Raw genomic sequence first — 26,613 nt, 5'->3', positions numbered from 1 at the left:
GAGATCAAGTAACTGCCATGTACCTTCTCAGGGTCAGCTATCAGTAACTAGTTTTAGGATTGAAAACCTCATTACTCAAATCAAGTGTTGTTTCTGCTACATGATTTGCCCTCATATTTAGTTTTACTTAAATGCAACTTCTGTGTTTGAGGCATCTGTTAAGTCAACGTGTATCACCTATTTGTCTATTACTTAATATGTACCAGGGCCATCTCTTTCTGTACCCTAGAGGTGACTTAGACACTTATTAAAGCTGATCCATAGTTAGAAGCTTTTTAGAGGCTGAATTCACTGGCTTGGACCTGAAGCCATTATATTCACTCCCCTGGGTTTGGTCAAGAGTGCGCGCACAGAGAACTGTGTCAGGAATGAAACAATTGGCTGGAGTTTCATCTTGCTCAGGGAATACCAGCTGTTTTATTATCTCTCCTCTTGGTACAATAATTGGTTTGAAAATGTCCCTATCTAGAACCCTGCAGCTGCTGGAGATGTGCAGCAAAGATCTCACAAAGAAGTAAGATGTGATCAGTCAGTTTGGAGCTAGAATCAGTATTTCATGAACTGGAAATTATCCTGATTGGCAGAAAATTCCTGAGAAAGAAGATTGGCCATCTGCCACTTAGAGTACCCTTTACCAGTTTGAATTGCTGAACAAACCCTTTTACCATCACCAGATGTGGTGTCTTTATAACTTACCTCCCCACTGTGGATTCAGATTGTGTTCTCATAGTCAACGTCATTCAGTAACTGTATCATATTCAATGAACATTCCAGGCTCTTGCCCCTTGCATTTGGGTACCAGCACATATCTGTGCTGATCTATGATCTGTGATCATATCTGTGTTCTGTTACTAGTTTGGGTATCACCACTATTAAAGTCATGCTCCGGGAACCCTGGGTGGCACAGCGGTTTAGCGCCTGCCTTTGGCCCAGGACGCGATCCTGGAGACCCGGGATCGAGTCCCACATCGGGCTCCTGGTGCATGGAGCCTGCTTCTCCCTCTGCCTATGTCTCTCTGCCTCTCTCTCTCTCTCTCTCTCTCTCTCTGTGACTATCATAAATAAATAAAAATTAAAAAAAAAAGTCATGCTCCTTGCCTACTGAAATGGGGCAGATTCAGGAATACGTGGCCTTTGCACTTACTATAGAAGTATGGTCATCACTTAACTTGATAATCAGAATTTTCTACGAGATGATTCATGTGTATATGGGTATATTGTTTGCATTAACTAGCTTAGATATACTTAAGAATCATTATGGATTGTCTTGCTCATTTCTGAAACATCATTCATTCCCTTTTAGTAAGTAAGAATATAATGCAAAAGTAAATAAATTCTAAATGTTTAGGGTGACATGCTCAATTTTTTGTAACATGGAGCATGATGTTTCCCTCTGAACTATTTGAAGAACACTAGGGAAAACCTATTAAAAATAGGTGGAGGCTATAAATTATAAAAAGTTAAAAAAGCAAATGTATAGTGATTTGAGCTCTATAACCATTCCTGTCCTGGTTTCATGTATAACATCCCAGTGAATATCTCAGATATTAGCTGTAACAGATGTCCACCTAAAGACACAGGGAATTTTTTGAAGGTACTTGAATCAAATGTTATAAAAGCAGATTATTGCATATCTGAGAACCCTCCTTTTTAAAAAATTGTATTCCTTTACCAATATTTAATATTTGATCTTTCTGATTGAAAGTTGTACATGTACATAAAAAATGCTTCACATAGATTTCTTTTTTTAATGGTGAGATTTCAAGCTATGTATATAATGGTTTCTATTAGCACCTTTCTGCTGTGGTGTTTTTATTTCATGATGAACAAAACTCTCTACTAACTTGAAAAAGATTTGTTAGAGAAGCTACATAAATTACATTGTTTTTCTTGTGACAATCTCTGACTAGGGGTAGTTCACTTGGGCAGCTTATAAAGCCTAAAGATTCGTTCTTTAAAGAAAAATTTTTATTCTTTAATTTCTTAAAAGAAAGTAGCTTTCTAGTTAAATATGGATAAGCTAGATATAAGATGGAATAGTATATAAGTAAGACATTCTTGTTTATTTTAGCTTTCCCTTTTTTGTTTCAGATAATAGTCTAATTTTCATTGATGTCATTTAACTGAGTAGTTACTATGCAAGAAACTGCATGCTAGGTATATTAAATATAACACTCTCGATCTGATGAAGAACTATATGACCATAACCCCGCTTTACTTATGAGAAAACCAACACTCAGATAATTTTACATAAAGTGACATTACAAAAGTTATGCAGGAAATCATGTTGTCATTCCAAGTTCCAGTCACTTTGCACAAATATCACACTTTTCCATACCATGGTGGCCCCAAGGACAAAATGAATCCAAAGAAAGTAATTTCAAAGATAGGTTATATATTGAACTACTGATTAGCAGCAAAATGATAAAGTTAAGCAGGCATTTAGGACAATGCTTTGTGAATTCTTGTTGCTCACTGCTATAGCAGCTCAAAACAACACCACTTTTGTGCATAAAATGTGTCTTTATTAAATAAATTATCAAGTTATTTTATTAACTTAATAAGTTAAAGTATAGTTGTCTAATATCTAAAGCTAGTATATCTGTTAGAGAGTTATAACAGTGTAGACAGACAATAAATAAAATATGCTGATGATTCATCAAAATGTGAAAAAAGTATGCACTGAACAAAATTTACCCAGGTGTCAACATTTCAATGATCACTCTTCTTAAAGAAGTTAAGTATTCTTTCACTTACGAAGAAAATCAAAGATTGGAAAATGTTATTTTATTACCATGCAAATGACAAAAGATTAATAATGAGATTTTCTGTTCTACAATTTTAATTTAAAATAACTACTTTTAACAACATACGTGAAAATATTAAGTCATTTCCTTGGTTTTAGCTTGCTCATTATTACCATTATACATATAAGCAAAAAGTAGAACAACTTATTTCAGGAGAAAAAATTAAAGTGGGGGGGGGGTAGATTTCTACATAGGGATTATAAAAGGCAATATTGAAAGAAATCCATCTGAAATTTCTTTTACCAGATGTCCTCAGCCCTTTTTGTTTGTCAGTATCTGTTGTGCTTGTTTTCCATTTCAGTACAACTTTCTGTTTTTCTAGAAAGTAAATATGTTAATTGCTTATATAAGAGTTTACAATGCTATGAATTGAATATTAATTTCACTTATTTTTAAATATTCCAAGCTTGGTGTTCTAATTATTTTGTTGGGTTTCATTGTTGTTTTTTGCTTTTGAGGAAAGATGGTCAACATTCTGCTTCCACTGAAATATTTTCAGTAATGTTTATAGTATATCTTTGATCCCAAAGCTTATAATAATATCTAAAAGAAAAAATTTGTTTTAGTCATATATAAATTATTTAATATACAGTAATTTACCAATGGAAATTATGGTAATGAGTTTTTTGTAGCTTCATTAATATTTTTCTTAAGTTTGATATATTAGAAGCTCCTTGAGCTTCAGAGCCAGAGGTAATTTATCTTTATATCCCCAAGAAATTAGTACAGTTTCTGAAATGTTGCAGACTCTGGAATGTTTGTTGAATTGAACATTAATTATAAGAGTATTCAAAACGGCTGTATATTTATCTTTTAATATTATATATTTAAATATTCTTGATAGTCACATTCTTGTGAAGATGTATGAATTCAGTTTAAAGAAGTAGAATAGGTTTGATGTCACCATTTAAGGTATTCTGGTGCAAGGTATCCCCTTTCAGTACGATAGTCCCTCTGTTTCACACCTCTCAAAAAACTGAGAGATTTATCTTCTCATCTGAGTGCACCCTCTATGAGGTCCAGAGTTAGAAAGAAAGATGGGAATAGTTTTTTTTTTAATTTTCCTTTTGAGTATAGTTGTATATATAGTGCAATGTTACATTAGTTTCAGGTGTACAGCCTAGTGATTCAACACCTCTATACTTTATGCTGTGCTCACCACAAGTGTAGCTACCATCTGTCATCATACAACGGCATTACAATATCATTGACTTTATTCCCATGACTTACTCATTCTCTAACTGGAAATCTGCATCTCTTACTCCCCTTCACTCATTCTGCCCATCCCCCCAGCACCTTTCCTTGTGACAATCTGCATTTATAGGTCTGATTCTGCTTAAAATGGTTATAGTTTTGAAATATGTAACAAGCCTGATTTAAATTTTGTGGTTTCTTTGTGGCATTGATGTGGCTCCTCTGAATATTATATGTTTGAATAAAAGAATATATGTGCATAGAAAATATCTATATGATATTTTAGAATCAATAGATTCTAAATCTAAAATATCTATGTGATATTTTAGATACAATAGAATTGTATCTCTATGTTAATTGTAACCCTTATTCTCTGATTATTTTGAGTTAAATTGAGAAAAAGAGGATTGTTCATTAACAGAGGAAATAAGGATATAAAAAGATGAAGAGAAATGATGAGTTTTTACAGATTATGATAAATATTCTATCTGGGTGTTAAAGTTAAAAGTAGGAGATTTTTGAGTGAAATGTCAATTTATGTGTGCTGCAGTCCGGTTCCTCGACATTTGTTTTCAGGACAAAATGAAAAAATGTAGGGGAAACAGGAGTGAAGCATTGTTTATAATAGAGGAAAAACTGAAAGCAACCTAAAAATCTACTACTGGGCATAATTTAAAAAAATCATTGTATACTGGTAAAATTTAACATGATGCAGGCACCAAAAAGTATTTGATCTGTCGTCTGTTATTTATTATCTTAGAAAGATCTGCCCAATATGTTGTAAGAAAAAAGCATATTGTGAAACAGCATGTTTAGAATTATTTTAATTATAGAGAACTATATATTCATATGTACATATCATCCTGAAGATAAGTCCATAATGTTAATGATTTTTGCCTTCAAGCACTAAATATTTTGTCTTTTTCTTATGCTCTAATGAATTTTTCCCCAGTGACTCTATATTATTTTAGTTTATCCAAATACATAAAAATATTTTAATCTACCTGGGAAAAGAAAAAAACCTGAGCATGTTCAATAAATTATTTCGAAGCTTGGAATTATGGTTAGCTTCCTTAACACAACTCTATTTGTTTATTTACAAATTTATTTGGCTGTTTAAGAGGTCAGTGTTGTACTGTCATTAGAGAAATTGCTACTAATTTACTAGCAGGCAATATAAACAAGAAATGAATCTAATGTGAGAAAATATTTGAAAAATAAAATTATAAGTGAGGATTAAAAATTGACTGAAGGTTTAGGTCTCTCTCTTTATGTATTATATACTCCTTCGTTGGTTGATATCATGTGGCACTTCAGCTTTCCAGTTCACAAGTGGTTCAGTTCGAATGAGATTCTGGCTTGCTGTTTAATAGGACTTGAGTGCTGTGTATATTTTTAATTTTACCAATGTGTTATCTTTTAATAATCCAGTTCATAATTTAGTTTCTCTTATAAATCCTGTTTTAGGTTTTATACTGTTCATTAATTTATTTATGTGATAGGAATTCACTTGTCGATTATTCTTTTCATATACTTCTCTATTCAGTTATGTTCTTCTGATGTGAAAACGACTCCTCAGTGAACTGTGTGGATAATAGTTGGCTTGGTTTCCTTCATAATCGTAAATGCTTTTAAACATAGGACAAATAAAAATATATCTGTGGCATCTGTATATTACATGTAGATGTCAACCCCATTCTTTCATCATCATTTCCCCTTTGGAATGTACAATAATGTCTGTAAGGCAGTTGATCAAAATTTGTGTCCTGGAGTTTTCTTTGGACAATTCAGTTTTAAAAAGGGAAAGAACAGGTCCCTGGGTGGCTCAGTGGTTTAGCGCTTGCCTTGGGCCCAGGGTGTGATGATGGAGTCCTGAGATCAAGTCCCACATCAGGCTCCCTGCATGGAGCCTGCTTCTCCCTCTGCCTGTGTCTCTGCCTATCTCTCTCTGTGCCTCTCATAAATAAAATCTTAAAAACAGAACAAAACAAAAAGGTAAAGAACAGTTACTATATTTAATACAGTACCTTTCCTTCATTCTTTTCAGTGTATTTTAGAGGTCTTGACAAATTCAAATGTAAATGAAACATTTCTCTTTCTAGGCTTAAAACAAGATTATATTAATTTAATTAAGGCAAAGTATCAGAAGCAGCACTCACTAAGTTTGATAAACAGTAATGGCGTTAAGCTTAATTAGAAGTGTGTGTACTTTTAGTTTTTGATTTACACTTGAAGTGTTTTCACTTCTTAGTGTTCTGTTGTATAATAGAAGCAAAACTGATAACCACATCACAAATATGTTTTAAGAATTAAATGGCCTAATGGAAATAAAGGGATTAACATGTACCTGTCATACAATAAAGCCCCAGTAAATAGCTTTTATTAATGGTTACTGTTCACTATCATTTTCTGATTGAAATTAGAATTTTATTTCTTGTCATTAAATTAACCAGTTACTAACTTTCCATACTTTCCACATAGTGAAGCATGATGCTTTTTTTTTTTTTTAAAAGCGTGATGCTTTTTAAAATAAAAATGGAACTGGGGTGCCTGGGTGGCTCAGTTGGTTAACCATCTGCCTTTGACTCAGGTCATGATTCCAGGGTCCTGGGGTTGGATCCAGTCCTACATCAGTCTCCCTACTTAGTGAGGAATCTGCTTTTCCTTCTCCTTCTGCCTGCTGCTCCCCCTGCTTGTTTGTTGGTTCTCTCTCTCTCTCTCTCTCTCTCTCTCTCTATCTCTCTCTCTCTCTCTCCTTCTCCCTCTCCCCCACGCTCTCCCCACCACCCCCATCAAATAAATGAATAAAATCTTATAAAAAGTAAAATAAAAACAAAACTTTTAAGGTATAGCTTTAAAAACACTGTATTATATATCTATCGAATTAAAAAGTATAGTAAAATAGGCATCTTGTGAATATGTTGTGCCTTTGCCTCATTTCCCTCGATTTTCTTAATTTATCAGCCCTGTAACTGTCCCCACAATGGGAAGATGACATCCCTGGGCTTTCAGTGTCTCATTCTGGCCTCTGCTGCTTTGGTAAACTGTCATTCTTTTAAATCCACCCTCACAGAGACAATGTGATTAAATGTACTTTATGCTTTGCTTAGTATTCTTTGTCTTCCTAAAGCTATACTTGTCAATATTAGAAGTGTAAACAGTACAGCACATTATTTAAAATAAGTTTATGATTTGCTCCATTTTTAAAAGCACATCAGCATTTTTCTACCATTTACACTCAGGTGAAGCTTAAATATTCTTTTGATTTCTGAAGAAGGTGAAGTATTTTCATTGTTGCCTGATGTGGACTGTTAATGATTCTGTTCAATACATATTTATTAAGCATCAACTGTATACTAAGTGGTACATGGATGCTAATGATAAAACCATGAAAATTTACTCTGGGATGCTCAGGAACATACAAACTCATGTTGAGATAGTTTATTAAGTGTTAAGACCAATTCATGCATAAATTGCTAGGGTAATAGAGTGTCAGAAGAGCACCTTAATCCAGTTTCCAGGAAATGAATTCAGTCCAAATAACTCTTCAGAAGGTGGAATGATAATTATATTCAGAATTATTCCTGTGAATTATCACCAAACCCTCAGTCATCAGCTGATTTTCACTTGTGATCATGATAATTTCCTGAATATTAAGCAAAACATCCTAATGCATTTTAGTAAAAAAAAATTAAGTGTAGTAAACAAGGAGGATTCTCTGCTTGATGATTAACTATAAAGTGCATCAGAAACCTCATTTCTTGAATATTATTACTAATCAAAGATTCACACTTTATTTGGTAGAGACTATCTTAATTCTTAATATACTATTCATTTTTTAAATACCAGTGTGATTGGTTTATTACCATTTTCTATATTTCAAAAAAGTTTTCTGGCTAATGAGTTTTCTTTGGTGAAAAACAAATTGAACAGAGCTAGAAAACAGATATTATAAAAACTGTAGCAATATTTTTCATTTATCTTGTAATTATTTAAAATGCTAAAAATTTGCTTTTATTAAGGGTATGTTTTTTTACAAAGTTTAGTTATTAGACCTTGATATTTTATAAAATAAAATTTTAAAATAAAGAATACAGAAAACATAATGATTTCACCACACCTTAGAATTCAACTTATGATAAAAGGAATTACGTTCATCACTCTGTTCATAAAATTCTCAGAACTATAGCAGAGGTTTTAGCATAATCTTATCAGCAGAAATATTTGAAAAACAGAGGAATTGCATAATACAAAACTTTAAACACTCATCCCAGTTAATGGTGTATTATTAGAGAATGCAAAATGTCCTTGTCATATGAAATGGGTACAAATGTTTTTAATATAATAGACTTTTTTTTTTACTAGTTGGACCTTAGGACAGATTTTGTGTAATTAATAACAGGCGGTGTTTCTTAATTCATTATATCAGTTCCTTTGCAGTATTTGGGGAGTAATCTTTTAATTAAAATATATTGGTTGTCTGGCATAGATGAAATCATCCATTATAAAGGAATGATTTCTCAAGAGATATAATTATCTTATTCAAAGATATTAGACATTTAGTTATGTTGTGATACTTGGTTTTAGCTCCCCTAAAAAGAAGACTGCCATGTCAACTAATTTTTTTCTCTGTCTTGGTCACATGTGTATGCTATGTTTATGTTATATATTATTTGACTATAAGTAATATGGTAGCAGGCCAGTAAGAAAAATAAATATTTTGGTAAGAATACTCTTACATTTGGACTATTTCTTTCTGTTGTTAATTGTGTTAAAGAGTTGCTAACTTTTATAGCTACAAATGTGGTCCTTATGTCATTTATTTTAACATCAGCTAAAGATGTCCTGCCTGCCTGTTTCATATCATTCTCAAAATCTTCCTTTTACACTTACATTGTGCTATGAGATTTATAAATGAAAACTGAATTTTTTAGGTGGCTGAAGTCACACTTATATAGTGATATATGTATTTAGTGAACTAAGAAGTGCAATATAATTAATTTATGGAATACTTTATAGATATAACATTACATTTGCTTCAAAATTACATCTGAGCTCAAGGCTAAAACCAGTTACTATCCTTGTCCAGGGAAGTGTAGTCTCCTGTACTGGCATATTGTTCCTTGAATTTGGGTGAGTAATAGCACCAAAGGCACGTAAATGTGAGTCCAGATCTCTTAGATTCTTTTAATCCTCTTTACCACTCAGGAGGGGAGTACATAGGATGAACACGTTATTGATAAAAGGCATACCTTGATCATTCATCTGAAAGATTATCATTTTCCTTTACCTTACCTTCCTTGTCTTGATAAGCCTTTTCAAAAGCAGCCCTATTTATAAAAACTATTAGAGAATCAGGCAGTGGTAGAAGGATGGCCATGAAGCCCCATTAGCTTTCATAGAAAATTCTAGAAATCCCCTTTTCTGTGTTGGTGATGGTGTTAGCTTTCACCATCTTACAGCACGGGAGTTCATATACTTGTTAGAAAGGAGAAGGACTACTGTGGACTCTGCTTACTCTATATCACCACTATTCCATGCTTTATCTCCCATATCCTCAGAAAGTATATATAATCTCATCTGGTATATATAATCTCAGCTGGTTATTGACTCTACTGTCATGGTGCTAAGCAAAAATCATGTCATATTTCCCTTTACTGCTCCAGGTCATGACCTTCACATGAAACTCGTTTTTCATGAAGAAGAAAAAGATTGAATATTAGCATTTTAAGAACATGTGTAAAAATTCTTAAATGAAAAACAAAGCAAATGGGGCATATACAGAATAAATCTTCTTATAATTTAACAGCACAAATAATAAAACTTACTCCTCTTTGTGTATGAATTTTGAAAGAGAAAAATACACATGTATTATTCTTTTAAAATTTTTTTCTTTAAAATCCAGAGCAGAGCTTTTCATTTATAGCTAATTTAGGGTATAATTTAGCGTATAATTAGGATAAACTTTAAGGGTAACTAAGCAGGACTTTTCATTGGTTTTGTTCACTCTTTTAATCCCTAGTACCTAGAACAGAACCTAGCACATAGTAGGTGTTCAAGAAATATTAATGAATACATTTTGTGTATTCTGTTAGAATTGCCACTTGTGTGTCATTGTGTGGACCAATCAAATCAAAGATGCTGGTCATTTGCAGGGATTATCTTCTGAAGAAAGAGTTTTCATCTTTTGCAGTAATTTTAACTACTATTCAAGATTTTAGAAAATATAGAAGTATATAAGTCCATGCAACAGTTTAAATGAGGGAAGGACTTAAAACATGGACTTTTGTACCAACATAATTAGAGGGGACCGTTAGCTCTTCTGAAAGAACAGCTTGGAATATTCCTCCATGCTGTTCCACATCTGGCAAACTTCACACAGCTGCATTTCCATGAGGGATGCCTCCAGAGTAGGCAAAGGGCGTACATATTAAGAGATTTTAAAGTACAATAAAATATACTTGAAATGATTGATAACCCTGATGCTCTCTAACAATTTGACTCTAAAGCTTTACCTTTTAGAAGCAAACAAACAAAAAAAAAAAGTCATTGAAAGAAGAAAACCTCAAGATTAAGAATTCTATCAAGTAGATTTTGGTAGATTTTAGAACATCTAGCATGACTAAAGGATACTACTCTGTTTTATATGTAAGTATTTACTATTGTGGTACATATTATTATTGAATATCTATAGAACCATTGTTAATTTTAAAACTAGAAAACTATTCATTAAATAAAATACATTAGGTTAATTTGAATAAAAGCACTGACATCCAGGTTTACCATTTTGCAGAGATTCCTTTTTTCTCTCATATCAAGTTTTGTAAAATTGATGTGCCACAGTGGAAAACTAACATGCAGATTTGATTTTCCTTTTTCTTTTCTTTTCTGTTTTTTTTTTTTTTTGAGAGAGAGAAAGAGAGTGGTGAGGAGGGAGAGAGGGAGAAGGAGAAAAGGAGAAAGGCCAGGGTAGAGCTCAACACAGGATCCTGAGATCATAACCTGAGCCAAAATCAAGAGTAGAATTCTTGACTGAGCCACCCAGGCACCCCTAACATGCAGATTAAACAACAACAAAAGGAGATTTCAAATAGCATTCTTTTGCTTTTTTTTTTTCTGTTAAATTAGATCTTAGTTAAGAATACAGGCTTAGAACCAGAGTGCCTTTGTCCTAGCCCTGCCACTTGTTGATTTTGTGACATTTGGCAAATTACTTAACTTCTTGGTACCCCAGTTATCACCCATAAAATGTGAATTATTATAGTGCTAATTTCTCATAGGATTGTTTTTATGATTTAGTGATTTAAAAGAAGTAAAGTACCTAGAGCAGGACTCAGCAAACTTTTTCTGTAAAGGAACAGATCATAAATACTTTGGGCCTGTGCAACTATTTAACTCCATTGTTGTGGTTTTCAGGCTGGATAGGTAATCTGGACTTTTGTACCAACCAAATGAATGAATATGGTTATATTCCAGTAAAAAAATATATTTACCAAAACAGATAATCCAAGAGTCATAGTTTGCTAACCCTTAGTCTAAAAAAATGGTTAATATGGACAGTATTAACAGAGAATACAGATAAACCCAGTGGTATTAGCAACAAATATATTTCAGGTATGGCAGGTATTCAATAAAAATTTACTGAATAAATAAAAACATTTTGCTTAGTACATAATCAAGTTTGAAAGTAATTATTTTGTTCCACCTTTTAAAATTTTTCATCACTTAACCTGTCAGACACATAGAATTATGAAAGTATAAAAAACAGCATATTTGAAATTCTACTTTTTTAACAAAAATACAAAGTGATTATAATGTGAAATAATGCCTGAAAATTTCTGATAGGAAATGCTAAAGTTAGTAGAAGATATAATTTGGAAACTTTGTTTTAAATATAAATGGAATTGGCTTAGGGACATTCAATGATTTGAATCAAGTCAAGCTGGGAAGCAGCAGGAATAGGTGCTAAAATGATATGAATGTGTGTATGTGTGTGTGTCCTGGCTTTCTGGTTCTATGGTGTTTGTACAAGCCAGTCTTAAGAATGATGGGTTTCGGGATCCCTGGGTGGCGCAGCGGTTTGGCGCCTGCCTTTGACCCAGGGCGCGATCCTGAAGACCCGGGATCGAATCCTGCGTCGGGCTCCCGGTGCATGGAGCCTGCTTCTCCCTCTGCCTGTGTCTCTGCCTCTCTCTCTCTCTCTCTGTGTGTGTGACTATCATAAATAAATAAAAATTAAAAAAAAAGAATGATGGGTTTCAAAATGTTTCCCTTTTAGCCAAACAGAAATTTAATATGAAGATTAAAAAAATTGAACATTAAGCTATATGCATATTTGAAGATGGGTAGGTAATATATTGTCAACTCAAACTTTCAGTTTTATAGACCTCAGCTTCACTATCTGGTTGTACCTGACTCAATGCTAGAAATATTACCCCAGTCTCATTCATATCAAGGTTGGATTAATTCAGTTAGATTTCATTTGTTTATGTAGTAGTGCTTTTTACTTATATTCATTTCTTTCTGGACTCACTCATTGATTCATTTAGTAACAATTTGTTGAGCATCTTCTCTAGGATAGATTTTGAGGACCATAAAATGAAAAGAAGAAGAAGAAGAAGAAGAAGAAGAAGAAGAAGAAGAAGAAGAAGAAGAACAGTCCCAGCAATCAAGGTGTTTACAGCAGAATACTGACAGTAGAGAAGCAGTAGGGTGATTACTTCATAGTTGACAAAGGTTCCAAAGAAGAAATCCCAGGGGGCTGTGAATTTTCAGAGGAAGAGCACATAATCTAGCCTTCCCAAGGAAATTACACCTAAGCTAAAACCCAGGAAAAGGGGTTTATTAGCAGGTCTTAGGATGCCTGAAAGGGCATTTCAGACAAATGGAGCATCAAGACAAGAGATCATAGGGGGATATCAAATAGATCGTTAGGGATGAGTGACAGGACAGAGAGCTGGAGAGGTTGTTGGTCTCTGTGGGTGTAATTACAGGGATGGTGACCAAAGCATTCAAGTTGAAGAATAGTATGATTGTATTTGCCCTTCAGAAGAACATCTGGGGACAGCAGGGGAGATTATTGGAGGAAGATGAGTCTGGAGGTTGGAACAAATTAAGAGAGTCCTGTGGTAGCAATTCAGGTGAAAGACGATGCCAGCTTGGACTTCTGAAGGGAAATTTAGAAGGCGGAGATAAAAGATTGGAAGGTAGATTTAGAGTGGGAAGTGATTGTATAGATAGAATCAAGGTAACTTCTAGATTTCTGGTTGTCTATTACATTAATTTATATTTGGCACCCTGAGTGTGAAATTTCATCATACATTAATTATACTTTGTGTTCTTTTACAAAGTAATGATAGCATTGATATGTTCAAGATTTTGTTCCTTCGATAGTGTAATGATAATAAGGTAAACAGTAGATGAGGTTTGAGATCTGATCAACAAGCTTCCGAGTATTTCATAGTTTGTCATCATTTTCTACCGTAATCACGTAAATTTCTTCTGTCGCCATTGTTACAGTTGTGAAATGCAGCTTTTGTAAGTAATGTAAGTGGAATGTAGCCATAAGTGATAGATTTTAAATAGCATGGGCAGTCTGTCACTAAATGAAGAGATAAGAGAAAAAAGAGGAGGAAAAGGATGAAGAGGAGGATTCTTGTTTCCTTTTGGGAATCAGGGAAGCAGGTTACTTGTAGACCTTAGATTAAAAAAGAATGCAAGGAATAACATTGTCCTAGGGATATTAGGGGAAATGAAGTTGCTTCTTGCAGCTGTCTACATAACTGCACTGTAGTGAGCGCCCTCACTCTAATAGACTCATCCTATAGTAGTACAAACTACTCTGTTATGCCAGTTAATTCTAAGAAGCCCTGGAAATAGACAATCAAGGATAAATAAAGAATCTTTTAATTAATTAAAGTTGTTCTGTAGCTTTCCTTTGAAGTTTTCTTTTCTGGGCACACTTTCAGCAGTTCAGACCTTCCATGTGACCATGCAAGCCAGCTTGCTAAAATTGAAGATTTGCAAGCATTCTCTTCCAGGATGTTACACACAGTGGCAAGGGCACACATTTTCTTTTACCTTTCAATCACATACAACAATAAAAGTAAATTAAAATCGACTAGAGTTCAATAGTACATTACATTGGCATTCTAACAAATGATTTCCTTGGTTAAGCCTATATGGCTTTTTATAAGAATAAGAATATCTCCCCTACTCTTATTTATTTTTTAATAACATTTGATTTCATATAAACTTTTCAGTTAGAAAACAGAAGTCACTGCCTTATTTCTTTTTTACTGACAAAATGATGCTAAAGTTAATCACAAATACAACATAGGGTATAGAATGGGAAAAGCTGGCATTCTTTGGTATTTAAAGATTTTTGTGTTAAATTCTTGAATGCATTTAATATACTTTAGATTTTCAAATGGAATATACCTTTATACCATCCTAGTGAAGCAAGGAAGCAATCTCTGATTCTGATGTCTGTTATTGATAGTACTATAGGTAGAGGAGGTGGCTTGTGATCAGTAGTCCTGACTCATCAGTACATCCTGTGTTTCATAGCAGCAGCGATCATTTGTAGTTGCTGTCACCTTCAGTGGCTTTGGCTTTTAAATCTCTGATTCGCCTCAATGTTTCGCTTGAAAGAACTAAGCTATTTCTAATTGTAACATGTTGTTCTGTTTGAGGCAATTTCCTAGTAAATCCCCAGTCATACTATGTTATACCAAATTGTGCTGTAAAGCAGTAGTTTTACATTTCCACATTCTTACATATATTCATTATTATTATTATTATTATTATTATTATAGATAAAATAATAATTATTGTTCTATGTTTTGAGTGTGGGAATGTTTTAAGTTCTATTTTTAGTTTTTGGAATAACAAACTTCTGTTCAGTGATATGGCACTCAAAACACTGTTCTGAATGTTTTATAAATGTCACATAATTTTCATCCTGGTTTTTAGAAGTAGGTACTATTTATTATGTGCTGTTTTAGGTGGGAAAAAATGAGCTCAGAAAATCTAAGTGACTCGCTCAAGTTTAGTTGGCAAATTAATATGTGTTAGGATTAGGATCGTGGTACTTAATCACTCATTCTGACTAGCATGTAACCATATTACTGCCTTTTTTTCTTTCTTTTTGTGTGTATGTGAGAGAGAGAAAGTAAGCTTTATTTCTACTCTCAGATTCTTACAACTTTGCATACAGTCCTCATCCCATTCTGCCTCAGAAATGGCAGAAACTGTAATAAATGATCCACCCTCCCCATACAACACAGTGAATTTTAATTTCCCACCTCTCTTAGTAGGAAGGGAGGTAACACTACACACTTTTGGAGGTGCCCCAAAGATTGTCTGGCACTTTGGTACAGAAAGGATTTGGTATGATTTTTTTATTAGCCTAGGATACTAAAAGGCACATAAAGTTGGTTGCTCAACCCCTCTGGGGTGGGGTGGAGCAGAAGTTAGACTGGAGGTGGCCTTGGTGTAGGCTCAAGTTCTGGATGACAGAGGTGGTTGATCCTGGGTGGCTGGTGGGGTGGCTGAGGGCAGCCTGAGTGCTCAGGCTGGATAGATGCTTCTCTGGTGGCTTTCCTCTCCCCCGTCCACCAGCTCACTGCTCTGAAACCATTGCTGGATCTCCCTCTGGGCCCCCTCCATGTAGTCGTTGGAGTAGATGATGTTCCTGCTGTTGTGAACTTGGAAATACCCCCTGATGGTGCCAGAGGCAGCCTCAGCTGAGTCTGTGTGTCCCATCATGGCCTTTGAGGAGCACCCACGTTGGAGCCTTCCCAGATCATGGCCACCACGGGGCCGGAGTTCATGTAGCTGAGGAGGGCTGGGTAGAATGACTTTGTCTGCAGGTCAAAGCAGCACTGGTAGTGCTCAGCAGTATCTTCATCCCCATCAGCTTGAAGCCCCTCCTCTCGAAGTGCTGGATCACATCCTCAACAATCTGCTTCTGCATCCCATGACTTCATGCAACCAGGGTCCAGATGTAATCAATTATTTAAGTTGCAGTAATTTAACAGTAAAATATTTAGAAATATTTTACTCTTATGCTAGCATCTGTATGTGTATATATATATATATATATATACTTAAATGAGTACATTTGCTGTTAATCCCTGGGTTATTTTTCCCGATTTACAAGTTTATCTTTTTAAGATCTTTCTATGTTAGTCCATGAGGAGTTTTATTCTTTTTATTTTTTAAGCAACTGCATGGTATTTCATTGTGTGAATATGATTCTATGTATTGAATAGCCTGTTAATGAACATTTAGAGAGTTTTTAGCCTTTTTAGCATTTAAAAACAATGGTATGACAAATATTAGTATAAATACTTTATATATATATATATTTAAATATATCCATTGGATGAATTCTTAAAGTAAAATCTCAAGTCAAAGGGTTTGCATTTTCTAAGTGATCATAGATCTTGCCAAATTTTGCTGCAAGTTATTTGCCACAATTTATATTTATACCAAGAGTCTAAAAATGCCTTTCCTTCCAGGTATGTAACAATATTGTTTATGATCAGTCTTCTCAAATTTTGCTAATCTGGTTAGTGAGAAATGCCAGTTTTATTTTAAGCTGTTTAACTTGCATTTTTAATGATGTAAAAGGCTCAAGATCTTTTTATGTATTTGAAATCCATTTATATTCCTTTTTTGATTGCCCATTTTTCTTTGTGTTTTTGCCTTTTCTTACTGATTTGTAGGAATGCTTCAATCAGTATGGAAATTGGTTCTCTCTCTGCCACATGTAGCAAAATTATATTTTTAGTTTGTTGTTTGGCCTTTTAAAACAACTTTACCATATATTTTGATGCAAAAATTTTTAAAATGCATTGTTACTTATCTTTCTAGCGTTTTTGCCTTGAAGTCCGATACAAAATGGTCTCTCTGGTCACCCATTAATAGCACTTAGCACAATATAATTCCATCTTTGTGTGCAGTTATTCATCCAATTTCTATTTCGCTCTTGAGACTGTAAATTCAATAAGGTCCAGCATTATCTTTCTATAACTCTCCATGTTATGCTCAGCACATGACATAGTGCCTGCCTGCTCTAAAAAGCCTCTTAGGAAATGTGTGTTGAGTAAGAGAAGGAAGTAATAATATTATATGATGTAATTCATTCACCTAAAATATGTGACTGTTTATAATCAACTGTGTGTTTATCACAGGCTGTAGTCCCAGTGGCATATAAATGTATCTTCAAAAAAGAAAAAATGATCCTCAACTCATTTTATGTCAGTACAAATCATTGAAGACTATATTTGAAATTATTTTCATATTTGTGAACACCGATTTTTTGTAAGACTGTGCTTACGTGGTTGTCACTTTTCTCATACACAGCATCACTTTTTTCATTCAGAAAGCTGAAATCTCTGGCCTGCCAAGAAACTTGTGATGAAATTCAGCATTATGTCTCAGAAACAGCTAACTTTGAACAGTGTTGAAAAAATAATTTTTATAAAGATAATCACTATTTTTAAAGAGCTCATAACTTTTTAAGAGAATAGACACTTGGTTTTCAAAGATAATGATTAAGAATAACATATATTTTACCTTCTGTTGATTTTTATTAAAAATATGGGCATGTTAAGATTGTTTTTCCATACTTTAGTTTAAAACCATCTTAGGATTTTGGTGTAGCATTTTGGAAAGCTGTGCTATCACAGTAGCTTACAGGTACAAATAACAAGGTAGGTAAAATGAGTATGTATAATTTATATTTGACTATCAATAATAGAAGAGTTAATGACAAGAAATATCTTCAATTTCAAATTTCAAGCCAACCCAGGATTATACTTTATTTAAAAATCTACATCATTTCTCTAAGTGTAAAAGATCTTGGCTAACTTTCATTTATATTCAGATATTGACATCCACTACCTTTTAATTATATATTTGTTATGTATTTTTTTTTACATTTTATTTATTCATGAGAGACACAGAGAGAGAAGCAGAGACATAGGCAGAGGGACAAGCAGGCTCCCCGCAGAGAGCCTAATGGGGATCTCCATCCCCGTGACCTGAGCCAAAGGCTAATAATGCTCAACCACTGAGCTACCCAGGTGTCCCTTGGTATGTCTTCATTATGTCTCTCTCACCTCTTCCACCATCCCATCTAGGTAACCTAGAAGTTGATGCTTATTTTACAGACTATAGTAAAAGCCAGGTATACTTTGTGGGTTCTTTTTTATGTGTGTGCTCAGGAATTTCGACAAAGGGCTCCACTTCTCAGCCCTCAGGTGCCTTGGAGGTTGAATTCATTCTCCTAAGAAAAAAAGGATTATCTTAGAAACAAGTCATGATTCAGAAAGTTTGAGGACTTGATTCTCTGTGGAATTAACTCTTTAAAATTCTCCTTTTTTTTATTAAAGACAGTGGAGTAAATAGTCCCCTAAAGAAATTAACGGATAGATTGACGTTTCGAGCCTATGGCAGAGCTCAGTTCCAGGATCCAGTGAAGGGCCTGGCATGGGAACCAGGTAGGACCTCACTGAGATTGCCTTTTTTCCCTTATTCCACAGAATGATACTAAGCAGTATGGAAATTGGTTGAGCATTCTGTGCAAATTTCTTGTTGTTTCTTAGGAGATGGTGTAATGTGTGTAGAGTAATTTAATGCCTATGTATTAGCTATTCTTCATGGTTATTTCATTAAAAATTATAGTGTATTCTTTTTAAAAGATTCTTATGCTTGTAGAAATTGGCATCCCTTATTCTGAACGTGCCTTCACCGGTAGCATTCTGTATTTTCAGTTGGGGAATACAAATGTCCATGCACCTGCAATTGACATTCAGAGATTTAACCCACAAACAGTCCCATGGAAGCCAAAACAGAGGGTAAAAGGTAGCAAGACAGTTAATTGCAATTCTGCCCAGTTTCCTTTAGGTTATTGATATGTAAGCCAAAGCTTATATTTAAATTTGAATTACTCTTTATGGCCTTGTTCTATTCCTGTTGTCTCTTACAAGGACACTGTCTCTGCCTTTTATGGCTTAGGGATCAGGACAAAGTTTACAAAGTCTACATAGTTAAGGAATAGTTTTTACTGGGACAACATACATAGACAAGAATCAAGAAGAGAAAGTGTGGATGCCTCTGTTCCTCTTGTTTCTTAGGGAAATGTGTCATGATTAGGCTACTCCTAGGGCTATGCTCACAGAGGGGGGATACATAATCTAATGGGTGCCATAAAGCCTGAATTTAGGTTGCCAGATGTTTAAAAGCCTGAAAATGCTAACTGCCAGTGCTTGCAGACCTTAGAACCCTTGGGATAGTATATATAGTTCCCTTTGCCAACAGATGTTAAATCAGAGGAAGCTGAGCCTGGATGGCCCCTCCTGTCAGTAGACAGGGGAACCCCCATCCCAACTAGATTAATGTCTAGACATCCAGAATATTCCTAGAATCATTTTCAAACAATCTTGATCCTTGTACTACAATTGAAGGAATTATTGAGAGCAGATACAGAATCTAAAAAGGCAGAAGTAAATGTTAATAGTTGAAACTTGATACACATATTAAATGTGGGTTTTTTTCTGTCTTTTTTGGAGGAGAAGACTTATTATTTTAATTCACATAGCCACATTTCCAGCCAAATTGTTATGCTCCCAGATGGTTTTATAAATGCTTTCATTTCTTTGTTTTTGAATAACTGTTTCTGTTTGCCTTGTTTTTAAATTTACTGTGTGCATTCCCACTTCTCTTGTGTCATTTTGCATGGGAATGTTATCAGGGCTTCTCAGGTAAGTTTCTACTCAAACTGATTTGTTCTAAGCTGTCCTTCAACCACTGAAGGTCAGCTGTGCATGTCGTCAGAAACTTTGTCCTGTTTTTTTGATGATGGCAATAGCGCTCTTGCTAATTAATATGTTAGGACTCTGGACAGGATATTGATGACAGCTCAGATTCTTGCATTCCAAACTGTAATGTGGTCAGGAGCATTATTATTCAGGTAATTAGTTTTTCATGAGGTACGATGCTATGTCGTAATTGACTTTGCTGGTATGTAAGAATAAATTTGTCTTTGTTTTCTTTGGACAGGAAACTTTCAAGGAGTGATATGTTGTAGGTCCTTGTGGGGTTTTATTGTGTCAGAATGTGCTTTCAGATTTGTGTCTGATAGATGATTAACTTAAATGGCAAGCTAATTTGACAAAAAACAAAAAACAAACAAACAAAAAATTACCTAAAGCCTTACCTAAAGGCTTCATGGCTCAGGTTAGATTCTGTGTAAAATCCCATAGTTACCACATGTTTACGTGAAAGTAGCATCGATGCAGTAGTTTTACCAAGAGCCAGATAATTTTAATGCCCATTGTTGAAAAGTGGCCATTTCAGGGTAATGCTGACACCTACCATAGTCATTTTGGTCCTGAAATTTGAGAATTCAAGAAAATATTTTCTTTTAATGAAATTGATATATGGGAAATTCAGCAAGTCTCTAAGCTAACTAGGATGTTTTATAAGCATTTTGTTCTTGGTCCACCTTGTGTGGAAAAGTGTGTTATGTGAATGAGAGCTGTTCACTTTCATTTCTTTTTCAGCTTTATAAGATATAATTCACAAAATTATATTTAAAGTGTACATTGTGATGATTGCATATACATTTATATTAGAAAGGGTTCTCTCCATATACTTAATTAACACATCCATCCCCTCACATGTTTATCTTTTTATTTTTTTGATGAGAACATTTAAGTTCAATTCGCTGCAAATTTTAGTTATTCAATACACCATTACTATCTATTGTCACAGATCCTCTGACCTTTATTTATCTTAGAGCTCAAAGTTTGTATTCTTTTACCAGTCTCTCATTAGTTTCCCAACTCTCTCCAAACATTGCAAACAACTTTTCTACTCTCTGTTTCTATGAGTTTGACTTATTTTTTAGATTCCACGTACTGATATCCTGCAGTATTTGTCTGACTTAGTTCCTTAGTATACTGCCCCCAGGTTTCATCCATCTTGTTGGAAAAAGTAAGATGTCCTTCTTTCTGAAGAGTATTCAGACATACTTATGGCTGAAAAATATTCCATTTTTTATATACTACATTTTCTTTATCAACTCATTTCATCAATGGACAACTTGGGTTGTTTTCATGTCTTAGCTACTGTGAATAATGCTGCAATGAATATGGGGATGCAGATAGCTTTTTGGGTTAGGGTTTTCATTTCTTGAAGATAAATACCCAGAAGTGGAGTTGCTGGATTGTATGGTAGTTCTATTTTTAATGTTGTGAGGAGCCTTTATATTGTTTTCCACAGTGACTCAACCAATTTATGTACCCACCAATAGTACACAGCATTCTCCACATCCTTGCCAACACTTGTTATCTCTTGTCTTTTTGATTATAGCCATTCTGACACATGTAAGGTTTAATATTATTGTGGTTTTGATTTGCATTTCCCTGATGATTGGTGATATTGAGAACCTTTTCACCTATTAGCTATGTATATGTTTTCTTTGGAAAAACATCTGTTTAGATCCTCTGCCTCTTTTTTAATAGGATTGTTTGTTTTTTTGATGTTGAGTTTTATGAATTCTTTATATATTTTAGGTGTTGACCCCTTGCCATATATATGACTGGCAACTATTTTCTCTCATTTTGTAAGTTTCCTTTCCATTTTGTTGATGGTTCCTTTGCTGTGCAGAAGCTTTTTCATTTTTCCTTTTGTTTCCTTTACTTTTGGTGTCAAATCTAAGAAATTATTGCCAAGACTGATGTCAAGGAACTTACTATGTTCCCTTTTAGGAGTTTTACAGTTTTTTTGTTTTTTGTTTTGTTTTGTTTTGTTTTGTTTTGTTTTACAGTTTTAAGTCCTAAGTTTAAGTCTTTCATCCATTTTGACTGATTTTGTGTATGATATAAGATAGGAGACCATTTTCATCCTTTTACTGTGGCTGTCCAGGTTTCCCAACATTATTGAAATTATAGAATTGTCCTAACCTCCTATAACATGGATATTTATTTGTTCATTTGTTTGTTCAATTAAATTTTAAGTTTGATGACATAGCTATTTTTTTGTTTTGTTTTTCCTTTGAAAACTTCAGTTATTTAAGATCTCTACCGGAGGGACACCTTGGGTGGCTCAATGGTTGAGTGTCTGCCTTTGGCTCAGGGCATGATCCTGGGGTCCTGGGATCGAGGACACACTGTAACTCTTCAGTAAATGCAGGATACAACTTGTCTCTTGTTTGTTTCTGGATTCTCCATATAGTGATCATTCAGCCCACTTTTCTTAAACTGTATTTTTTCTTACCTGAACTATATAACATGAACATGGCTGGCAAATGAATGGCAGATAATGAGTAGTGCAATATCTTTCATTAAATAAGCTTATATTTTGCAGTGTTTAAAATTTTCATATATTTAAGTATAAGTGATATAGTTCTATTAGAAAATTCTAAATTCTCTAAAGTAGAAATGCAAATTAGAACTTGCTTTTTATTAATGATGACTTAAAGTAAAAGAGTAAGTAAATCCATAACAGCTATAGTTACCCAGCTACTTGCCTGTTTGTTCTTCTTTTTTTATACTTAGTAATATCTGCTTGAACAAAAACGAGATAGGATGAGACAAAATATGAGATTTGCTTAGGATAAGAATGAGAAGACCTAAAAATAGTATAGTTCCAAATCTTGATATTTAAGGATTAAGGTAGCTCTGAGTTGTTTCCTGTATATCTCTAAAAATGGATCATTTTTAAAGTGAATGTTTCTAAGCTATTTGGATATTACTCAGGAGACTAGGAATAACATTTATGAAACTAGAAGGTAGTGAAGTAGGGCTTGAATAAACTTGTCATTTTAAAATTATATTTAAGCATGTTTTAATTTTTTCTTATCACCTAATAATCTCATATCTCAATATTATTTGTAAGTAGCAATTTTTATAATACATAAATAACTATGTCATTATATCATGTTAAGGGATGGACTGAGTATGATTTGAACATTATCTAAAGATGATGATTTGTGTCTATTTAATATTACACAATTGAGAATTCTATTTCAACAGCACATACTTAAGCACAATATATTAAATTTTTAAAAGGTATCATAGAATCTAGTTTTGCAAAATTTGCCTATATTTAAACAAATAAGATGAGATGTTAAAAAGTCACTCATTAAATAAACTATATTATGTATAATAAAAATAAAAGTTAATTTTTTAAAAGTCCCTTCAGGGGTATACATTGTTAAACATGGGTCAATACATTATTGAATTTCAACTTAAATTCACATTAACTTTCTGAGGATATTATGGAACTTTCATTACTTATGCTTAGGAATCATGTTCGTTTGTTTTTTTCCTTAAAGATTTATTTATTTATTATATATATATATATATATATATATATATATATATATATATATAGAGAGAGAGAGAGAGAGAGAGAGAGAGAGGGAGCCCATGTGAGTAGAGGGAGGGGTAAAGGGAGAGGGAAAAAAGCATTCTTCCTACTGAACACACAGCCCTACACAGGGCTCATTCTCAGGACCCTGAGATCGTGACCTGAGGTAATATCAAGAGTCAAGTGCTTAACCGACTGAGCCACCCAGGCACCCCTCAGTTGTTTCTTTTTAATTGCATTTTCGATCTATAGGAATTTCCAGTAAGATTTATAATTAAAGCACCCAAAACAGATCATTATGTTCTTTGTTTTTTATGTTGACATCTCTACTAACACAATAATGAATAACTTCTGTCCTAAGCACTCTAACACTCTAAATTACAAATTTGAAATGTAGTCAACTCTAAAGTATTCTATTGAAAGAAGTGGTTAATGTACATATATTCCCCAGATAATTTATGTTAGGCTGAAGAATACATTAACTTATGCCTTTTTGTGTTTAGTTTACCTTCACTGTGTTATCAGTGACAAATATTTATTGCCTCACTAGTCTGTTTAGAATATTGCTAAAGATAATGAGAATCCTAGAGACATGAGATATGGAACTTAATCTACCAGGCAAATCGTATATGAGAAAATGAACAACATACAGCATCACATGTTAATTTGCATTGGATGTTTGTGTCCACAGCAAATAAGCACTACAGAAAGGTAGAGCACTATTTGGGTCATTGGGGTCTAAGGGCAGTCATTGAATATCATGATCTTGGATTACACTTGGTTATATATAAATAAGCAGAAAAGGAGGAGGAATACTTCTAAGCAGTGGAAATTTGGGATAAGACATGGACTTAGGACTGTGTCTGGAATGCATATCTGAAAGAGGACAGATCTTCTAGTGTGACACTAGGCCATAGGGATGAAGAAGCGTTAGCTCCTGAAGATCTTTGAGCTGAGCGGTGACATGTGCTAAAGAACCATTTGTGTCAGATAGATCAGAGCAGGGTGATCTTTATAAGAGTCTGGGTGGGGTGATGTGTTTGAAAATGTTTTATGAAACAACAGTTTATGCTACAGATTTTGATTTCTAGAATTCACACTATTTACATGATTAATTAAAATTTGTGTTTTCTAAATACTGCACTGAATTACCCAAAAGGCAAATGAAGCACAGGTGCAGCATATCATGAAAATATCCTCAAATATATCTTGTGAAAGAGTTTGATATTGATAAGAAAGGCTTTAAAGTGTTCATTAATGGAAAAAACAGAGCTTCATGATTTTCAGTTTTTAATATTGTCATTTTCACTTGCATATAGGAAGGGGTTTTCAGTACATGGGGCTTCTGAAGAATTTATGTAATCCTGTGCAGGTATAATCAGTAATGAGAGCACCCTTTACCTACCTAAGGGAGGAGTACATGTCTAGCTCCATTGGTAGAACATCCAATACGCATACATAGATAAATAAAATCTTTAAAAAACAAACAAAAAAGATTCTCATTCAGTAGGCCTGAAGTGAAACCAGCGATTCTGTATTTCTAACAAGCTCCCAGGTGATACCAGTGCTGGATTGTCCTTGGATTACACTTTGAGAAATACAATGGAATTTTTAACACAAATTTTACAACAAATTTTAATACAATTAAGTTGATCTCTTAATAGGCAGTACATGCACAGTAATTTATAGTATACTGTTATGTGTTGATTTACATTTGGGATGCTGTTCTGAGGTTCTTTCCTACAACATTTAAATACTATGAAGGGTTCATCATTCTTTCATTTTTTTCTGCATGTTGTTTTAATTATCTTTTCAGTTACATATTTGCTGTGAAGGACAAAAAGTTGTAAAAGATGTTATCATCACATTGAGGATTAATTAGACGTGAGGGTTAACGTTTTATTTAGTGGGCAGTGGGCAGGCGCCATCCATTAAAGGCTTTTGAAGTAATAGAGGTGATTGAGAAGGATGTGCTGGTAAGAGGAGAATGATGAAGTACATCAGAATCTCAATATGGGGTGTACTGTAGGTGACACTTGTGAAAGTAGGAATATAATCATTTAAATCATTTAATCGTTTAAGCATCTTTTTGGAGACGACTGCAACCATCTAGTCATGGTAAGGAGAAGATAAAGACAATAGCCATGAATTTGAAACACGCTTATATAAGCCAGATTGATACAGATTTTAGTTTTTTATTGTTTTCTTTTTGGTTGTTTGAAGTCCTTTGAGAAAAAGAATAATGTTGGCAGTTTGTGTGTTTTATATTGCTACTATGCTGGTGTATAGGTTCTGATGTGTAAGGTCTGTGTTTAGGAAACGCCTGCCTCCAAATATTTTGGAGCTTAGTGTCTATACCACAGTTAGATTCCCACTGCTTATTTTTCCCCACTCTGAATTTGAGATCCCCTAACAAGCTAGTCTCTCCATTGCCCCAGGCTTTTTTCAGTTATTAACGTGTCCATTGCCTCTCCAGTAGATCTTTTACTGTCCGCAGGCACTAGGTTGGGGACAACTTTCTAATCCTGATGATAGTGGAAAGCAACGAAAGATAAAGTTATTTGACTAAACAGATCTCCTGAGAAGCCCTTATTATTCCTTTTTTCTCCAATAAGAGAATGTGACAGGATTTTAAAGTCTCTTTTAAAGGAAATCTCAGTCCATATTTCCTTTCTCTTGAACAGTGTTTATATCTTCTTATATTTATTGTTTCCTTCAGACAAGTTGAATGCTAATGCCCTAAGGAAATTTTTTAAAATGTTCATGAGCAATCTTCTGTTGTAGGATGTAAGACTTACTAAAACATAGCTTCGGAACACATTTAAATAAAACATAATAGAGTATTAAGCTGTGATATTAACTGGATTTAATATAGGAACTCCAGAAAGTATAAAAACATTGCTTGCTTTTAGGATAGCGCTAGGGAATGAGAAAGCCAACCCTGGCCCTCTTCAAAACACTTAGAACAAGAAAGCTTACTGTTGGGAGGCTGGGTTTGAAGGACACATGGTTCCTTTGTTGTAACTACTGTGTTTTTTTTAAGTGTCTTGGGGGTCATAGCTGGGTTCCTGCTGCCTGGTAATCTTATATGGGAATTACCACTGTAAAGTATCAAAGTAGATTGCTTAGATAGACCTTTAGATCTTTTAATTTTTAAAGGGAAATTATAGCTTTATATTTGTTTTAAAAATAATTTAGTGGAAATATAGTAAGTTCTTATTTGACA

General features: G+C 34.0%; 1 protein-coding gene and 1 pseudogene across 1 annotated transcript in view; one reads left to right on the top strand and one right to left on the bottom strand.

Moving 5' to 3' along the window:
• The window catches only part of CHSY3 (chondroitin sulfate synthase 3), a 271,743-nt gene that overhangs the window by 64,855 nt on the left and 180,275 nt on the right, over nt 1-26,613 (top strand). The window lies entirely within an intron of this gene.
• On the bottom strand, nt 15,573-15,978 carry LOC129494956 (nucleoside diphosphate kinase, mitochondrial-like; annotated as a pseudogene).

The sequence above is a fragment of the Nyctereutes procyonoides genome, unplaced genomic scaffold (assembly GCF_905146905.1).
Source record: "Nyctereutes procyonoides isolate TBG_1078 unplaced genomic scaffold, NYPRO_anot_genome, whole genome shotgun sequence".
Taxonomy (NCBI): domain Eukaryota; kingdom Metazoa; phylum Chordata; class Mammalia; order Carnivora; family Canidae; genus Nyctereutes; species Nyctereutes procyonoides.
This window is presented reverse-complemented; position numbering and strand designations above follow the sequence as displayed.